The following is a 20992-nucleotide window of genomic DNA, read 5'->3' as shown; positions in this document are numbered from 1 at the left end:
ATCTCAAACAAAATGGGAGCAAAACCAAAAGTGTTGCGTTTATATTTTTGTTGAGTATATATATATATATATATATATATATATATATATATATATATATATATATATATATATATATATATATATATATATATATATATATATTATTACTGCCAGTGCTTACTCTAAGTCCCGGCCTACCCCATAAATTGGTAAAGAGGCAGAGCATGGGTGACTTCAGTGGAGTGAATGAAGCCCAAGTATGCCACCATTTGAGTTACTGAACAAGCTACGGCGAACAGGTTAACCTTGATTTGAGGGTTTTGTTAAAGCATATTTTTGGGGACTAGACAGTGGTTTTTGTGACTGGTAGCTTGGGTGCAAGTATTAAAAATTTTGGACTGCTCAACTGGCACACTGGACCTGTCAGTAAAACAGTCTCAACTCCTATTTAATCTTAATGTTGTGGCTTTAAATATCTGAAACTGTTACATACCCAAAAGGCGAAGTTCTTGATCTACTGGTCAGTCTTCGTTCTTACTCTCACCTATGGTCATGAGTGTTGGGTCATGACCAAAAGAACAAGATCGCTGGTACAAGCGGCCAAAATGGGCTTCCTCAGGACGGTGGCTGGTGTTAGGCTGGTTAGAGAGAGGGTGAGAAGTTCGGTCATCCGTGGGGAGCTCGGAGTAGAGTCACTGCTTCTTCGCGTTGAAAGGAGCCAGCTGAGGTGGTTCAAGCATCTGGTAAGGATGCCTCCTGGGCGCCTCTCTAGGGAGTTGTTCCAGGCACGTCCTTCTGGGAGGAGACCCCGAGGAAGACCCAGGACTGGGTGGAGAGATTATATCTCCACACTGGCCTGGGAACACCTCAGGATCCCACAGTCAAAGGTGGTTAATGTGGCCCGGGAAAGGGAAGTCTGGAGTCCCCTGCTGGAGCTGTTGCCCTTGCAACCCGAACCCGGAAAAGTGGTTGGAGATGAGATGTTATATACCACCCCCCATCCCCATGCAGTCATCACGAAGAGGGAAACTAGCTATAGAGAGCAAAACTATTTTTTTGCACCAGGCTGGATACATGTTTTTTTTTTTTTTTTTTTTTAATTTGGCTATTTTAAAGGAGAACTGAGTAACTTTGGTCAATTTTTTTCCTTTTTGTGTCTTTTTTTTTTTTTTTGTAGCACTCCTCTCTACAGCGCTCCCCCTACAGCTTGGGGTACATATGTCACAAAACTGTCATTTAAAAACTCATTGCAGCCAACAGCCTTTTCTGCGAGGATGCGCTGTGAGCACCAGTGCACAAACATTGAGGAAATAAGATGTTATGCTTTAAGTCCAGAGTAAACTCTGTGCAGTTATAGACTTTTGATGAGGTGTACCCGTGATTATGCGGACCTGGTCAGGATGGGTTCACAACAAGAAAATTGGGAGTTTGTCAAACATAGTAAAACTGAAAAATCAATCTCAAGTTTCAACTCTTTATTACTGTCATGCTGCACCAACTGACATCCCATCGATCGACTGGAGATCCCTGTTAAGTCTGTGACGAAGAGTCATCAGGCTTGTTTTCTTATAAAGTTCGCCATTCGCCTGTCTAGCTTCCGCGTAAAATCGGCCAAGTACTCCTTCAAGCATCCGTCTGTCATAAGTTTCAAAGTATGCGCATGTCCATTTTCAGTGACGTACTTGCGAAACAGGTTGGCTGCTGACTGTGTACAGGGCTGTGAAAACTCTGCGGATCCACGGGATTCCGCGGATCTCATCATGGGGGGAGGGGGTGTTAGTGTTGTACTCTTTAATTGTGATCGTTACTGAGTTTTTAAAATGCTTATCACAAATCTTTCTCTTTTTTTACAGCATCATGCAAGTTTTATAAGTCCGCGGACACTGATCTGTGTGTTACAGATACATATCATTTTCCTCAGATTTGCGGAGGAAAAATGCCACTCAAAGCGTAGCTGTTACTCAAAGCGTAACTGTCATAAAGCGGGACTGGTGGGTGGCTGCGGTGACACTGTGTGGTTCCTGTGCGAAGCTTAAGCTAAACGTAGCATGTGGACATCGCAACCTTTTAGAACTTTCAAGTTTTTAAAAGAAGAATTTTGCAGCATGTCTGTGTCACGGAGCGGCATCAGACAGAGCGAAGATGGCGAGAAAGACGGTTTGAAAAGGTTTGATAAGGACAAGAATCCGTAGAATTGTTGCTGGCTTCATGAACACACCTGAAAGATGAACGGGAAAAGCAAACTGGTAAGAATTTTTTTCTCTCTCTGGAAAATAAACATTGTGCTGTTCAAACAGGATTTCAGAAAATATTATGTGCCTTTTTTTTCTTTCATTAATCTAGACTTTCTTTCATTGAAAAGAAAAGACATTGTGGCTTTGAATGAATTTAGGCTACATTAATTTACACAACAATGTAAACTACTTTTTATTAATGTAGACTTTTTTCATGGGAAAAAAGACACTGTGGCTTTGAGTGGATTTACAGGAATTTACACAAGAAGTTGTGGCTTTTTTACTATAAGGTATGTTATTGATATTTTACCATGATTTTTAAAATATTCTACAAGCTTTAGCTGTGGTTTTTGACATGGTTTAACGGTCTTTTCGGCCTTCATGAATTTCATGTAGTTTAATTGTTCTGAGTTAATGCATAATTTGGTTTACAATTAAAAGGAAAATCATACCAGGTCCTACTTCCACGTCATACTGTGTTATTTCAGCATGATCATTGATGGTTCAAATGAAAGGTTGAATCTAGGATCATTTAAATATGCACTAATTTTGAGATTTGTTCTTCCAGGAGATGTTGAAAATGTATCAGTAGATGAAAATTTAATTTGGTTTCTGGGGCCCCACAAGGCCCTAGACCCCGGCTCCTGGGGGGCTGCACCCCCCAGACCCCCTGCGCATTTTCCTCAGATTTCACAATTTTCATTTCACTGCCCTGTGTGTATTTGTGCGGGTGTTCTTCACATCTTTTTCGTGTAAAATTCGTTTTAAGTCAGCGTCACTAACAGATGTAAACCTGTCTTCTGCCATCTTGTCAACAAACTGACAGCCAAAGTAGGCGTTGTATCGTGTTATCTGTTTGGCCGTTATCGATAGAAGACGTCACTCGATTAGCTAGTGCTATGCTGCACGTGAGGCGTACTCATTTCGCACACGCGGTCTACTCGGCTCCACCAGCGGTCAACTCGGCATGTGGTACAGCTCAGAAAGTGGCGAATGGGCCAATCAGAAGTTGGCAAAATCACTTACCATATAATAATGCTTAAAGCTTCCCCCAGCAGCAGGAATGCAGGTCTACATCTGTTTTTCACACTTCTTTATCTTTCAGCTCTGCTGTTTCAAGAAAACTCGACTGAGGCTGACCCATGTGTGACCCTCGCTCTTTTTTTCTCGTTCTGTCTTCCTATGACAGTGTTTTTTCTTCTTTTTTTTTTGCTTGCTCTGCCACAACAATGAACTTGTGAAAAAATAAAGCCTTCTTTGGCTTGTTTTTGTAGCCACTAGCTTACCTGTGCCTCCATGGGGACATGTATGTGGTGTTGTTGTCGTGCCGTAAAGCAGTTAATGTTTCTTGCAAGACCCGAGACTCTCGTTTACTCAACACCGGGATGGTGCCAAATCAGCACATTTGGGAAAAGCTTCAATAACTCAAACATTAGACACTTGCATTAATCATTTGCAACTTATCAAAATAAATGATTATTATGTTTACGTAACAGGTGATTGGTGACAAAACAGAAGTTGGAATTGTGGTGGAGGAGGAGGGGTTTTGGTTTCACTCAAACAAAAAATTACACCATGTATGTGTGCAACAGGTTTCTGTGAGCATTTTAAGTGGTTTTTGTAGACATTATCTGTCTTGCTGGAAAAAATTGTTTTTAATCAGATAAGTCTTGTAAATATGTAAACTTTAAAACAATGTTGAATGAATCAGGTAGTGCCTGTGCAGGACAAGTGTTGTTTTTTTTTGTGTAGTTTTAATAAGCAGCTGGCCAGCACACATGGTGTCAGACTTTATGGGACAATTTAAATTCAGAATGCCTCTCGTCGTAAATATTAGCATTGTTGGAAAAGAGATCGGCCTGCGCCTGCCTTTAATATTTGCTTTGTGTTGGGCTGACATCATCTCATAGTTTCTCTCTTAGCACATTTGCAGCAATCACCGTCAGCTTGGCAGATGAAAGGACAAAACGGTGCCAGAAAGCAGAGTAGTGATTACTGACCATATGAGAACGTGTGAGAGACATGTGCACGTGTGTAAATGTGTTAAAGAACAAATCTCCCATGTGGAATTAGGATGTCTTTATCCACTATTTAGAAAGCGAGAGCAAGTCAGGTCATAATCGTGAAAGATGATGTCATATGTTTGCTGTTGCTGCTTTTCCACCACACACACACAAAAAAAACACTGTTCTGTTTGGTATCTGTGGTGTGCTCTCATAGGCTGGAGAATATGTCCTAGAATGCATTTCACTGCACTCGGCTGGCGGCCTGTTTTTCCACTGCAGAAAGTGGAGATTGCAAAGCACAATGGGAGATGACAAAGGAAATAAATCTCCAGTCTCTGACAAATGTGTTATCTGTGCTGCTGTTTACTCATAGGATGATTTGGATGTAGTTGGCCTAGTCTGTATTGAAGCAAGGATGAAATTAATAATAGTAATAATAATTATTATTATTTGTAACGACAGTGGAATGAAAGGAAAAACCAGCCAAGAGGCAACGCCTAAAATAATGCGATTAGACAGACTGTGAGTGTGGGTTGGGAGATGGTGAGCTAAACTCTGTAAAAAATTCCAGTAAATCCGGAATAGTGATGTGTAGCAGTTAGAATACTCTGCAAGGGGCTGCATAACTGTCTTTCTTGTGAGATCACATTTTTACTAAAATGAAGTATTGGCATTGTTTTCGGATGTGTGAACAAAATTATTTAGTTTTGATCTGAAAACGCTGGCGTAATGCTTGTGTATTTTCATGCTACGTGTCTGTTCTTGGACAAGATGCTTCATTTCCATTATTGCAGTGAAGTCCCAACTTCTAGTACTGAAAAACAAAGCCAGTGCAGAAGTGCCAAACCCCGCAGGTCTTTGATTCGCTGCTTGAGGCTGGCTCCAAAGCAAGTCACACCCCATGTTAAAATCCCCAACTTCTCAGCAGAAATAAACATGTTTGCAGACTGGTGCAAAACCGTTTTATTCCCTATAGCTAGTTTCCTGTTGAGTACTGTGTGTTGGGGAGTGACAGTTGTTTGTGCTGGACCCCAGGTCCCACTAAGATCATATAGCTTGCTGTGTGGCTAATTGTATGAGCGGACAATCTAAGTTTGCCGGTATTTTGTCGAGTGAAATTTTAGTATCCGTTTATATTTTACTACTGTTAGCGTCAGGGTGGCCCACTTATGTTGGAGTGGTTACTAAGGCAATATGTCAGTTATACATTTTAATACCTGCACCCAACCACTGCCCAGTCCACAAAAATATGCGTTAATCAAACAATGGAGCCAAAGATAGCCTTAGATTCACTTGCTTGGTAGCTGCAAGATGGTTTCAGTCATCCCACCCAGGTCATGCCTGTTGTGCTCACACCCAATGTCTGTGCCCATTTATGGGTTGGCCGGAATTTGGGCACAGTCTGGCCAAGATGGCAACATTTTGAGCCGTCCCATTTGCGCTTCAGAACAGTTCTTCAGTAAAGTTATGGGTGATGGTTACAGAGGGTTGTCTGTCCCGTGTATATATAGAGTCCTATATTGTCCTCCCATGTTAGAAACAAAATAAGTCAGGTAGAGCTTTGATCTGATGAATGGCTGCACAGACCACCTCCAAAATGATTATTAATCTCCAAATTTAGGGATACTTGGCATTAGTTTTTGTTTTGTTTTTTCAATGCAATGTTTTTCCATTGGCATCACTAAAAAAAGTTATAGGGGAACACCACCGCACTTGCCCCGTGTGTCAGCTGTTTCGCACAATCCATATCATGCCGACAGTCACACCTGTGATAACTATGACACTGGCATGCCGCTGGCCTTTGATCCTAGATGGCAACGAGGGAAGCAACTGGTCCATCCCAACCTCCTTAATAATCTGTTTGCCGCATCCAGGCTCTTCTCCAGCCACTGGAGTCCTCAACACTGAGGCACCTGATTGCTGGCTCATGCCCAGACGTTCCCGCGCATTGCAAGTGTTTCATCTCATCCGAGTCTCAGAGTAACTTTGACACAGAGTCATTCCAGCTGTACCCAAGAGTGTCCAACTCTCACAACCACACAGTGAAATGAGAAGCACCAGGGCCCAGGACTTGGAACTGTCATTTTCCTGCACTTGGGAGAAGTTTTTTTTTTTTTTTTAAGCCTAAACCTTGTGTTTAAGACATCAGTTGAACAGTTACCAAACTGTGTAATTCTTCTCTTTTAAACTTTTCCTTCACAAGCACGTGTGTGTGTGTGGAGGCGGACAGCAGCTGTGTTTTGTCATCGAGGCCTGCGCTTGACCTTGAGTCTCTCAAAACAAGATAAACACCGGTGAATAAGGGACAAACACTGCAAGAAAAAAAAGCGAGACAGCCCTTTAGCTGATTGACTGTGACCAATAACATCCTTCAAATATTGATTGCATATGGGAGCGCTGGCTTACTTAATAGATGTTTTTTACATGTACTATCGTTCTCTTGGCTTCTGTGTGGAGACAGAGAGACTGATGTTTGCTGCCCGCCTCCTCTGTATCAGTCAGGAAGACCGATGCAGCCGCCACAGCTTTCTCTCTCTGTTCCTTTGCCAGTCTTGTTTGCAGTGATGGGAAAGGATGACGGAAGCGTTTTAAAGGGTTGTTGAGTTTTCTTTGGGTGCACTTCAAGCTGCCGAGACTTATTCAGGAAGCACACACCGCTTTTCCACTCGCTCAGTGCAGCGCCTGTTAGCCAAGCTATACCATCATCGTATGCATTTTCACTCTCCTGGACGTGCTGAGAAAATTATCTGCTTGTGATTTCAAGGATAATGTTTATTGTTTTTGAGCCGTAAACGGATAAATGAGACAGCCGACATTTGGACCGTGGAGAACCCTCACTCAGCGAAAGTAGCTTTAGCCTCAGGCTAGTATAAAATCGGACAAGATGAAAACGTGCAACAGATCTGTGAAGGATTGCTGTCTTTGGCTCATTTTGTCTGTGATGGCCCAGGGTCCAGTTCCCTTGGGCATAAGCTAGTGTTTTAATTCTAAACCCATCTGTCAACATTGCTTTTAATTTGAGCACCCGAGCTGACACGCACGCTTCTGTTTCCTTGCCGTTGGCCTTCAGATGATTGACATAGATGAGTTCTGATCACTTCACATTTTATTATTTATTTTTTATTTATTTTAGTGTGCATGCACTGGCTGTCCAAGTACATGCCCACATAACGCCAAGCATGTGAACGTACTTTTAAACTTGAACTTTGGCTCAGACCTCGTTAACAGTTGCCAGGCTTTAACCCATTGAGGATTATTGTCTGGCAGGCAGGTTGTGTTGCTGCACATGTGGCCAGCTGCCTCTGTTTATTTATTTCAACACCACCCAGTCCCGCATCCCGCCTGCCTGACCCGTCAATTCCAATGGACAACAGCTGCCCCTGGAATCAACCGCTAACACTTAATATTTTTTTCCTTTTAAAAAAAGTAAATATCCTACCTCAAAATCAGATGTTTGCACCCACACAGGTGGCCTCTAATGGGATTACAGTAGCAGGTCGGGACCAATGAACGATCACCTGTGTTGTGGCATTGTCACCCCTGTTGCGTAATCATGAAGAAACCATGCTGTGGTTCATCGTCTTCTCACAAACTGACTAATAACATGCTTAGTGGGTCTGGCTATACTTTCTTTTTCCAGTCGGAACAGCTCTAAACCATTTTCTATCCACTTGTCATGGGAGCCTGGCTTGGTCTATACCCCGGAGCCCACTATGGCCTGCAGTTTCCAGGGTCAAGTTGGCACTGCGCAGCGCTCTGTAATTTAGTCTTTATGGGTGATTTATGTGTTGGCAGGAGCACAGTACTTCAGGCATGGTTGGTAAGAGTGTTGTTCCAGAGACATTACACGGTTAGTAGCAAACCGGCAAGACAGTCAGAGGTAGCGACGAGCCTTTAACTTTATTTTTGTCTCCAGCAATGCTGCGCTTCCATTTTATGATTGATTGTGGTTAGATTGAACATATTGCTCAATGTACGCTACGTTTTAGAAGACGTAGTTGACGTTGGATGGTGGTCAGCTGCTTCCATTCCCATTGTTTTATCACTCCCAAATGACCTCTATACTCCATCTGTAGTGTGGACATGAGGGATTCTTCATAGCTGACTTGGAATTTACTCGTTCAGAGTCTGTTTGCCATTTTACAGACCAGAGGATTGTGGATCAAAGTGAGAGGCCAGTGATTTGATCTCAGTGTAGCTTTGTCACGTGTCCACAGTTCTTGTAGGTAAAGTATTTTAAGCAAACAAATACAGTTTTACGTTCACATACTCTTGTATATTTCATCCTGTATTTGCCAACAGTAGTGGGCATCGTGTTTCTCCCTGCAGCTGCTAGTTTAAGTTGTTGACACTTATGTGAAGGCGGGTATGAGCGTACACCCTGCCCAGTATTCAGCAGGTGACAAATGGCATGTCAGGTCAACCACCTCTGTTCTTAATTAATAAGAATTATCCATCCTGCATCCACTAGCCGTCCAGTAGGTGGCAGACATGTCTATGGGATATTACATAGGCAACATGAATTTGATTTGTAGATTCATCTGGTGCATCAGTGTTAATGATTTTGTAAGCTTGATAACAGATCTCTAATTTTTGGTGAGTTACAAGATGAAAACATTTCCTATTTTCAACATACTGCTTTCACAAAGTGAGTTGGTGTAACCCATCCATTCTCTCATCTACATTTTTGCTGTACAAACCCCATACTGTTTCCAGTGCAGGAAATAGCCAAGAGACTGTCAAGAGAAATTCATTCTCCTGAGGACACTTGAAGTTTCTGTTTTGCTGTTGCTTCATCTGATGGACTTCTGACAAGAAAAATATATATACAAATCAAATGGAGTCAAATGTAAAGAAATCCAGATTATTCATTGCTCAGTGATATTAAATGTTGGCTACACTGTTGAGTTATTTAAGATTGTAGCTGTAAAGCCATGAACCGGGAACTCCCCTTCTCAGCTTTGTGTATAATTCTCCACTGGATGACCTCGGTAGTAACGTCACCTGGTACCAAACTGTTGCCTTGGAGTCATTTGTACATTCTGTCAATATTTTCTTTGGCTAGCTCAAGTAATGTAGTCTCAGTGAGCCAAAATAAGAGTTTGTACTCACTGACCCGTAACCTAATTAATTTTCAAATTGAAGCACTGTTGGTGTGGTGAATGTGTTGAACTACATGTGTGCCATATTTGATCAGTTTGGGCCCATACCTTTGAAGGAATAGTGGCATGTTTGTACAGACCGACTGTATCTACCGCCGTTATTTTGTTTGGGTCGGCGAAAGCGAATGATTATGCTTATTTGGCAGAAATCCTTGTAAAATTCTGTGCTTTGCAGAATCTTTGTTTGCATCCATGTTCCTGGATGCATGTGTACACATACGTGCATTTTTGACACCAAAATATGTTCAGCCTCTCTCCACAGTCACATATCACATGTTGGATTCCACACGTATTACGCCAGGGTTTTGCACTGGTTGATTGATGGAGTGAAAGACGAGAGTAGTGTTACAAATGTCATCCATATGAGACTTGCCACTGGGGGGTTCACAACCGGGTGTGAAGAGAGGAATGGATTCAAAGATTAGCAGAGCTGCAGAGAAATCACAAAAAAAGTCATTTAAAAACAAACAGCTTATTTTATTTTTCCCTTCATATTTTTTAGCATTCTCATAATAATGAGAAGCTAGCATGTTTCAAATAATGTCCAATAATGAGGTCCAGAATTATGGTAAATAACAGTATTTTATCTTGATGCTTTCAAGTTATGACAAAAAAGTGACCAAAATTATCAGGTGTGTAAGGCTTAGGGTGTTACACTACCGACATATTTAAAATATCAATCTGAATATCTGCAGATGAATGCTTGCCAAAACTCACCAAAACCCCTGAAAGAAGACAGAACGCATAGGTTGTACAAGAATAATAATCATGATTGTAAATAATAATGATTGTACATTGTTACAAAAAAGTATAGTTACATTTTTATTGTAATATTTCCAATGCTGTGGACCAGCAGTCCATCTGTGTCAAATAGCATCCAGTATTTTGTCGATCTGAAGTTTATTTGTCTGTCTTACTTATTTTGGAATTTAAAAGTCCTTATGGTACACGCCTCAAGCTGAGGGCTTCCTGCAGAAATCCACTCACTTCTGCGAGTCCATGTGACCATTATTTTGTGTGTCAAATAAACATCCAGTAAGTTTTCCAATGCATATTTATTTTTTCATCTTGCTTATTACTGGAATTTCAAACTCCTTAAGTAACAGTGCATTCTGTGATGTGCACATGTGCTTCGGAGTTCTTGTTGTTGAGTTGTTAACTGAGTTGTTAACCCTTACAGGCCTAAGGGGATTTTCTTGATTTTATCATACCTTCATAAGTTCCCTTTTTAAGGGCCTTCATTTTACTGTAATGCTTGTGTTGCATATCAAAATGTTGAGAACGATCTCAGCTTTCTGAATGTGTGGAGAGAGATTTTGTTTATTATTTTGTGTGTGTGTGTGTGTGTGTATATATATATATATATATATATATAAAATGAAACATTGTGTAAAGATATGATCGATATGATGAAAAGTAGACCAGGATGCAGGAGAGTGTAATTACGACTGTAGAGGCACCTTGACACTTGCACTCATTTAACCCCCCACTCCCCACTTCCGCGCAATTTGTTGTGCCAGTGTGACCAGCTGTGTTCCACTGGATGCTGTGCTGTGTGCCGCTGGCCACTACGTTATATAAAATAATTATTTCGTAGCGGATGATGAAACCACCTCTAATCGTTTCTGAGTCACCGAGGAATTTTCTACAGCTGTTCTTGTGTGCTTCATGACGTGGAGAACGCATTTGGAATCATCTCAAAGGTAATTATTTGTAATATTTATCTTTTAATGGCTTGGTAAAACAGCCTTTTCATTCCTTCTTATGTGTATCCATAAAATTGTGTTTATTATAGATTTAATAGCTCGTTATAATCCTTGAGATGAACTGCACTGTGGTGTGCAAAGCTGATGCAGTGACACAAAGTGTTTCTGAATTGTTTGCGCGATGTTCGCAATTGTTCAATCGTCATCTGACTCGAAACCCACGAAATCGCCATTGGAATCCTCTGTCATAAAGATTTCCCTGAATAATTCCCTGTTCCCCTGTTCAACGTTGTCAAGTATGTGGTCTTCATCAACAACATCTGCTGGCGCCGCCATGATTCACTCGCTTCACTTTCTCTGTTCTCACTCGTGAGGTCAGACAACCCCCCTCTATTAGGGGAGAGACTTGTCCAACTGATGCAAAACGAGCATTAGATCTGGAAGTATGTCTGCCATACATATGTGGACCGGGCTTCACCTGATCCTTGCCGTTCATTGGTTATAATGCCAGTTCTGGGTGTACTCTCTCAACACTAAATATAGCAGACCAGTACCCAGTAAACGCTTCTCCGGGGGACCAGCAGGGAGCATAATGCATGACGGTCCGCTATATATCTCCGACTGGCAGCACTAGAGTTAATATGTGCCAGAGATTTTGAACATTTAAACATTTTCTTTGCAGACTTGCACACAGCCACACACTGTTTACAACATGTTTACTCTCTGGCATGGCAAATTGCATACCAGTGTACAGATCAAATTCATGCAAGTGTCAAGGTACCTTGACACTTGCATGAATTTTCCATGGGAAAGCTGTTGCAAAAGTGAGTTCCACATGCAGAAAAATGGTCTGACTTATACTCCGGAAAATACTGTAATTCTGTTTGGTTGTTTATTTGTTTTTTTGATAATAGGTGAAAAAGGTTTGACCTGGAACATGGATATTTTTGATATTTTATCACTGTGAGATGGTGCGTGTGACTATAAAGTCAAATTATTGGAACGTTCTGCTCCCCTCCATAAGGAGGCAAACTTTTTGTAACAAGAGACGGTGTATTATCCTTTTCTTAGAGTGATTCAGTGCACTATCGCCTGCTTGATAAGCAGCATTAAATCCTCATTGATTTAACAATAACATCTGCAGAGTACTTGGTTTAGAGATGAAAGTACCGGCTTCCACAACCAATAACTACTACACAAACCCCCACTTACTCCCTCTGTCCAGAGATCAGGAAATTGGTACTTGTCTTGAGATGCGCTATTGATTGTCAAAACACCTGTGGAATTGATTTCACAAAAGTGTTTGTGTTATTACAGAATCATGGAAACAAATAAAGCACACAGCATTTGTCTCAAGAGAGATGGGTGGAGGTGGGAGGCTTAAGTATTTGCTGGAAAAACGGTCATTTTTACCTCCGCCAATGAAGTTGGTTGGAGGCAATGTTTTCACCCATTTGTCTGTTTGTTTGTGAAGAGCCTGGAACCCACAGTTTTTCTTAAATCATTATGAAATTTTTACAGAGCATTCATATCCTGATAGGCAAGAATTGATTCAGTTTTCAAGGTCAAAGTCAGGAAAAAGCTTGGAAAATTGGGAAAATCCTTATCCTTAAATATTAGTAGTGAATTTTCAAAAATTCACAGCTCTGTTAAGAAAAGATTGAATTTCTTTCACATTTGAGAGAGTTATGTAGGATGGTATCCTTTATTGACTGACAAACCTTGATCCAGATCTGATCCGGTGTCAACGACTAAATGGTCCCCCCCTAAAAATCGTTCCACCCTGCCTTCACTGCGCATGCTTCATTAGCCGCGGGTCACCGATTATCACCTCATTTCTGATTAAAACTGCTCTCCAGTCATCATCTGTCTCAGTGAAAGATATCTGAAGCTTTTGTACAGCAATCATTTCCACATAAATTCAGCGTTATTTCATCATAAAAGACGGAGGAAGTGATCAGAGCGCCGCAGCTACATGAGCTCCTAACTGATGTGTCATTCATTTCAAAGCACAGAGTTTGGCCTCGTTTCTTTTAAAACTGACTTTAGAATGATTTAAAAGGTTTTACCTTCATCATCTGATGGTTAATAATCCCATTAATCCATTTGATCGCTTTTGGTGAAGAGACTCATACTGAGTCTCTTCACCAAAAGCGATACTGAAGAGACACAGAGCTGCTGGGCTCTGAAATGATGCATGCACAGTGGAGGCAGGGCGGACCAGTTTTAGGGGCGGACCGTTCGGTCTGCGACACCGGATTACAGATTTTGTGGCCATTTAAATTTAACATTGAAAACGCCATTTGTTTATTTTACATTATATCTTAAACATCCCCAATCACTCTCATATTTGAAAATGAGGTGCAGACTGGCACTCACTGTCACCTGACAAAGCTTGATCCGGCTCTTATCCAGATTGTGGATTTTGTAGATATTTGACTCGAATAAATCAATTCCAAAAAATCTTAGAGACAAATTCTTTGGCTCGAGGCTTTTTTAAATTCCTGTCACCAAAGTGTTCTGTAAACACAGTACCACTGGAAATGCTGTAGTATATAATATATGCTATGCCATTATGTGGCTGTAATGCTCCCACAAAAAACTTAGAAGGCAGCATGGAGCATGCACGTAACCGGTGCTAATCAATTCTAAGGAGCTTATCAATGTACCAGCATAATCGACAACGTTCCAAAGCGGCACAGTGAGTAAAATAAAGCCTCAACTGAAATAGACGTATTGCATATTTAAAGCAAAGTAGTGCATTCCTGTATTTTTAAAAAAACACAGCGCCGTGTTTTTGTTCACTGGCTGCTCTCCATCTTGCAGATGAAGCAAAAGGACATGCACTTTAAGTGAATTACGTTTAACTATTCAAAAAATGCCTTTATTCGGATTCAATCAGAGTTTTCCTCAGCATGGTGCACAGTGGATTTATCAAAACTGCTTTTGTGGAAAAGCTGCAATCCACAGTTTTTCGCAGGCTGCCATTCATGTTCACACGCAGCCTGACTCAGGATTTTGCCGAACGTGTGTGCCTACGGTCTGGGAAAACTCCAAAGCTCGTAACGACGTGGATAAGTAAACAATTACCCAGGAAAACAGAGAGAACACCCGCATAAAAAAAAAAAAAAAAAGCATGATATTGTAACGCCATTGCTTAGAGAGAGCCCTGACACTAATGGTGTTGTTTAAAAATGCAAAAGCACGTTTTATCCGATTACTTGGTTAATCGATAAAATAATCAATAGAATACTCTATTCAAAAAAAATATTCAACAGATGTTGGTCTGTGACTGATCAGCTGTTGTTTTTTTTTTCGCCTCCCTCATCTGAGTCTTCTATAGCTGCTGACCTTGATCAGCATCTGTTGTGTTGCAGATGTTTTGTTAATTAAACTCTTGTTTCACGCCAGATATCTGCGTTGTTGAAAGTAAAGTGTCATTTGCAAAAATAAAAGTCGGCTGCTGTGTAGCGCCTGAATCAGAGCTGCTGTGTCATGTCTGGCCTTGCTTGTGTTTGCTGTGAAGTGCTTCACAGGAGGTCTGAGGTCAAACTTTCAATAAAATAATAGGTGCACATGCACTCTGAGCTCTGCCAGTCATGACTGGGAGGTTCTGACAACAAATGTGCACATAAAAATTTGCTTTTAACAAAATATATTGTTTGCAACCATACAGTTTCCAGCTGAAAGGTATTGAAACGGATCCTAGTATTTTTTATTTTTTTTTGCATGATTTTTCTCTATACATATCCCATCAATGGTAAATGTACCACAGAAAAGTACGATAGATTTCGTAATAAAAAATTGCGTGTACAGAGTTGCCTTTGCAGGCTGTTTTGATTGCTGCAGTACGTGCAGGTTTGTGTTGAGTAAGAACTCCATCTAATTTCCTTTTCCTCAGTGAACCTCTCCTGTAATTGATCACTAATCTCTAAATTTTATGTGTAGCCTCTGGGCTGGAGTTTGCTTTCATCTGCTGTTTCCTTGGCAGATGTGCCATTTGTCTTATTACTTGCACAGAGACAAAGCGGGTAAACAAATTTCCTCACTCCCCCCCACCCCAGCTTTCCTGCACTTCACACCCCAAAGTACTGTATTAGACAAAATAATAACCATTTGTGTTTCACTGCTGGTGCTCGCCTCTCCCAAATATATATTACTGTGCTGTGAATTTTAGTGTGCGTCAATACTGATAACTTATTATACGATATGGACATAACTTTGATCATTTTTCTGCCACCTTTATTGCATGTTGTTTCTTTACATAAGCACTGTAGCCAGGCTGACAAAGGGTCAGAGCTCTATTGAGCTGAGTATTCCATTAACTTTAACTAGTAATGACTTCATGACTTTCTTTGCTAACAAAATTTTAACTATTAGAGAAAAAAATTACTCATAACCATCCCAAAGACGTATCGTTATCTTTGGCTGCTTTCAGTGATGCCGGGTATTTGGTTAGACTCTTCTCTCCGATTGTTCTGTCTGAGTTATTTTCATTAGTTACTTCATCCAAACCATCAACATGTTTATTAGACCCCATTCCTACCAGGCTGCTCAAGGAAGCCCTACCATTATTTAATGCTTCGATCTTAAATATGATCAATCTATCTTTGTTAGTTGGCTATGTACACAGGCTTTTAAGGTGGCAGTAATTAAACCATTACTTAAAAAGCCATCACTTGACCCAGCTATCTTAGCTAATTATAGGCCAATCTCCAACCTTCCTTTTCTCTCAAAAAGTCTTGAAAGGGTAGTTGTAAACAGCTAACTGATCATCTGCAGAGGAATGGTCTATTTGAAGAGTTTCAGTCAGGTTTAGAATTCATCATAGTACAGAAACAGCATTAGTGAAGGTTACAAATGATCTTCTTATGGCCTCGGACAGTGGACTCATCTCTGTGCTTGTTCTGTTAGACCTCAGTGCTGCTTTTGATACTGTTGACCATAAAATTTTATTACAGAGATTAGAGCATGCCATAGGTATTAAAGGCACTGCGCTGCGGTGGTTTGAATCATATTGTCTAATAGATTACAATTTGTTCATGTAAATGGGGAATCTTCTTCACAGACTAAAGTTAATTATGGAGTTCCACAAGGTTCTGTGCTAGGACCAATTTTATTCACTTTATACATGCTTCCCTTAGGCAGTATTATTAGATGGTATTGCTTAAATTTTCATTGTTACGCAGATGATACCCAGCTTTATCTATCCATGAAGCCAGAGGACACACCCAATTAGCTAAACTGCAGGATTGTCTTACAGACATAAAGACATGGATGACCTCTAATTTCCTGCTTTTAAACTCAGATAAAACTGAGTTATTGTACTTGGCCCACAAATCTTAGAAACATGGTGTCTAACCAGATCCTTACTCTGGATGGCATTACCTGACCTCTAGTAATACTGTGAGAAATCTTGGAGTCATTTTTGATCAGGAATGTCATTCAATGCGCATATTAAACAAATATGTAGGACTGCTTTTTGCATTTACGCAATATCTCTAAAATCAGAAAGGTGTTGTCTCAGAGTGATGCTGAAAAACCTAATTCATGCCTACATTTATTTCCTCTAGGCTGGACTATTGAATTCATTATTATCAGGTTGTCCTAAAAGTTCCCTAAAAAGCCTTCAGTTAATTCAAAATGCTGCAGCTAGAGTACTGACGGGGGACTAGAAGGAGAGAGCATATCTCACCCATATTGGCCTCTCTTCATTGGCTTCCTGTTAATTCTAGAATAGAATTTAAAATTCTCTTCTTACTATAAGGTTTTGAATAATCAGGTCCCATCTTATCTTAGGGACCTCGTAGTGCCATATCACCCCAATAGAGGCACTTCGCTCTCAGACTGCAAGCTTACCTGTATTCCTAGGGTTTGTAAGAGTAGAATGGGAGGCAGAGCCTTCAGCTTTCAGGCTCTCCTCCTGTGGAACCAGCTCCCAATTCAGATCAGGGAGACAGACACCCTCTCTACTTTTAAGATTAGGCTTAAAACTTTCCTTTTTGCTAAAGCTTATAGTTAGGGCTGGATCAGGTGACCCTGAACCATCCCTTAGTTATGCTGCTATAGACGTAGACTTCTGGGGGGTTCCCATGATGCACTGTTCTTTCTCTTTTTGCTCTGTATGCACCACTCTGCATTTAATCATTAGTGATCGATCTCTGCTCCCCTCCACAGCATGTCTTTTTCCTGGTTCTCTCCCTCAGCCCCAACCAGTCCCAGCAGAAGACTGCCCCCTCCCTGAGCCTGGTTCTGCTGGAGGTTTCTTCCCTGTTAAAAGGGAGTTTTTCCTTCCCACTGTAGCCAAGTGCTTGCTTACAGGGGGTCGTTTTGACCGTTGGGGTTTTACATAATTATTGTATGGCCTTGCCTTACAATATAAAGCGCCTTGGGGCAACTGTTTGTTGTCATTTGGCGCTATATAAAAAAATTGATTGATTGATTGATTGAACATTGCTGTCATGATGCCAGAATAAATAGCGTTGTTTTTAGTACAACAGTGCAGCATCTGAGTCCCCCCACCAAACATCCAAGCTAAGCCAAATTAACAGAAAAAAATTTACTTGGAGACACATTTTGCTGTAATTTTGGAATGCATTGCTATTGTCTGTGTGTCAGCATTTGGCCAGGGCCAGACAGTTCAGACACACACACACACACAGAGCACAGCAAAACAGGTGAAGTCAAGGTAACTTTTAAGAGTTTTCCCCCCCTTTCTTTGGTTGTAATTCCACCATAATGTTTAAGAATAAGTCCAAATGAACTTTGTATCAAGGCCGCACGTCCACAGGTCCACCAAATTTAGGAAAGTTTTGTGTTAAGCTGAATGCCTGTTGACGTGAACAAGCTGGTACAGCAACCACCTGAAGCCTTTTTTTATTATTTTATTTTCGTGCAGTTTTTATAACTGAGCTTACAAGTCCATTTATTTGTTGTTTATATTTATTTATGAGAAGCTTTTATATTTTATCCACATTCCAGAGTGTGAAGCGCCTAAGAATTAAAAGTTCATTACTCTTTCATGTGACAATTCTAAATACTGGTATCAGAAGCAGATGCTGATATTAATCTGTGTATTGGTCAGACATATCTGATCCATGTCCTCCTGTGACCAGGCTGACTTTATTTCTTGATGTTTTGTTTAATATGTGGCAATGTAACTAGTGGATAAATTGGATGAAACCATGAGCCATGCCCACTGGCGTTAATACCATTGGTAACCAATCAGGTGATAGTGTGATGTACGAGGGACTGTAAGTTCCATGAAGAACTGAAATCACACTGAAGGTATTTCACAGCGTATTGAGCAGCAATATCGGGTGATTCAGAAGTTTGTGTTGACAACTCACATTGGAGATTTTGAAATTATGCCATCTGATTGAAAATCAGTCACTTTTTTTTTTCAGGTCTACCATGAAGCACATCTTGGTGTAAAAATGTTATAGTTAGCTGCAGTCTTTAAACTGCAACCATGTTGAATCATCACGAGTAGGACAGATAAGAAAGAAAAACTCACTCCTGCAGAGAATAAAGCCTACCTGCTGCAGCACAGATGGACCAGTGTTCCAGGCTTCGAGTTTGCTCGATAGTGGTTGTTTAACAGCTTCTTTTTTTTTTGCTTGTGAATTCCTCTACCACTGGTGCTCCCAAAGGAGTCATTTTTTCTTTTTTCTGTCATCCCTTGCAGCTTCTCTTTCTTTTTCAAAAGTCCAGCGAGTGGGAAAAATGAATGCGTACAGGTAGAAGAGATGACGCCTTTGGGCAGTGGTTGTCGTAGGCTGCCGGTAGCGAGGCTGGTCTTTCAGCAAAGCCAGTGCCATCAAGACCAGACATTTCTAAACAACAGCACAGAGGGTGAAGGTCTGAGAGTGATGGATGAAGTGAAGATTGACTGGATGCTGAACTACGAGAAGAATGACATATAATCATTGATCTCTGCTTTAATGTGTTCTGCTGGCCTTAATGGACCCCAGAGGAGTGGTAGAGGAGCAAAGCGAATGGGAGGGATAATGAAGATTGAAAGAGGAGACTGAAATGGGAGACAAAGGGACAAGCCAGGGTATGAAACATCATGGGATGGATGCCCTCTGGTACAGTCGGGTCTTGATCTTAGTCACAGTGAAATGAAAAATTTTGCGTTTCAACTTCATATATTGGGGGTCTTGTTCCAAATGCATTTATATTTAATAACTCAGATCTTTTTGCAAAAAGGGTCACATATCCTCATAATTTTCCCCCTGACTGGTTTAAAGATAACAGGTTGTGAAGGTGATGAATGACTGTAATTTAATCAAAGGTTGCCAATAATTGTTATACAGACACTTTATGTAGTTTTTTTTCCATCACTATATGAAGGTATTTTGTTCAATTTTTTTGTCTAATAGCTTTGGAAATATCGTTAAAAATTTCAATTATACAGACGTGGGTCATATGCATTTATTTAGAACATTAGTGGTGTGCATCCTCTCCCTTATAAAACAATCCAGTCTATCTTGATACATTTTTATTTGTGAAGTGATTAAATGTGATTCAGTTTGGTGCAAAATGAGGCAATTCCATGTTTAATGTTGACATTCATTTTCTGTGATAAATCAGAATAAGCCACAAGTGGCATTGCTTACCTTCAAATGCATATTTCATAAAACATTAGGGAATATCAATGTTTTGGTTACTTTATGACGGGGGGGGATGAAATATAACAAGAATTTCATAACTACGTATCCATTGTATACAATGGGCTATGAGGTCCTGTAACTTATATTCTGAAGCAACTTCTATATGAAACAAATACTGCATTATCATCTATGGCCACAAGATGGCAATGTCTGAATGCGTGACAAGCTTCTCCCATAGCAGAAGGTTACCATTAAGCTGGATGCCACCTGCTGTAAAGTAAAAAGATTTGAATGAGAGAGAGTCTAAGAGAATGCGTGAATTTAAACAAACATGCTCTCAAACTGAAAGACCACATTCTGGAATAAAAAGATTGATTATAACAGTTATACTATTTGGAACTCGTCAAGTTTGAATTGTGTAAGACAAGAACAGTATCATAGGCTAAGCTGTTAAAGTAATGCTATTATTGTTTACAAATGTTTTACGAGAGTTTTTAAACATTCAATTACTTTGCACTTTTACCTCACCTATGATTGTCTGTTCAGTGGCAACAAGAAGCAGTTTACTTGTTTTAGCCCTTGTAACAATAGCGTTAATTAGCTTGTTTGCTTCTGCTCACTAGCACGGTGTTTGCACTATAAATAAATAATGAGCAGAATTTTCAAAGGTTTAATTACAAAGTTTGCCTCACATATGATTGTTCGGTTGAGAGAATAAGATGTTTAATCGAGTTTTGCACCATAGCTATAACATTAATTAGCAGTTAGCTTCTCCTTGCTATCGCAGTGTTCATGTTAATTAAATAATATGCCAGGTAAATTTATTTTGCTTCTTGTTGCATGAAGTAGTAGCGCCACATTTCAAACATAGATGTGCATTATATACCAGTGTAATTTGTATTTTATTCTATTTTTTCATTTTTATCACTCATTTTTAGACAGCTACAACGAAATACTCCAATGTGACTTACAGTAAAGAAAATACAGTACCTTCAGTGTTGCAGGGTTGTTGTTGTTGAAAGATGTGTTTAATGTCCTTCTCGTCTTGTGTGTCCTTGCTAGTGCAAGTTTTACTAGCATCCACGGACTGCTTGTTTCCTGTGTAGGTTTCATCGTACCATTGGACTTAATTCTGCAGAGCTTACAGATGTCCACATTTTTATTAAACTTTCTATACTCATAAAATCTAAATCGGTTTTGGATTTAATTATGTGGGCAACCTTCACACTTGTGTTTGTCATGTGATGTTCCATTCTCACAACTCATATCACCAGAAATAAAGGACAA

At 40.3% G+C, this 20992-nt stretch overlaps 1 protein-coding gene across 3 annotated transcripts in view; it reads left to right on the top strand.

Moving 5' to 3' along the window:
• cmss1 (cms1 ribosomal small subunit homolog) overlaps positions 1–20992 on the top strand; it is a 53329-nt gene that overhangs the window by 28846 nt on the left and 3491 nt on the right. The gene's annotated exons all lie outside the window — the stretch shown is intronic.

The sequence above is a fragment of the Thalassophryne amazonica genome, chromosome 14 (assembly GCF_902500255.1).
Source record: "Thalassophryne amazonica chromosome 14, fThaAma1.1, whole genome shotgun sequence".
Taxonomy (NCBI): Eukaryota; Metazoa; Chordata; class Actinopteri; order Batrachoidiformes; family Batrachoididae; genus Thalassophryne; species Thalassophryne amazonica.
This window is presented reverse-complemented; position numbering and strand designations above follow the sequence as displayed.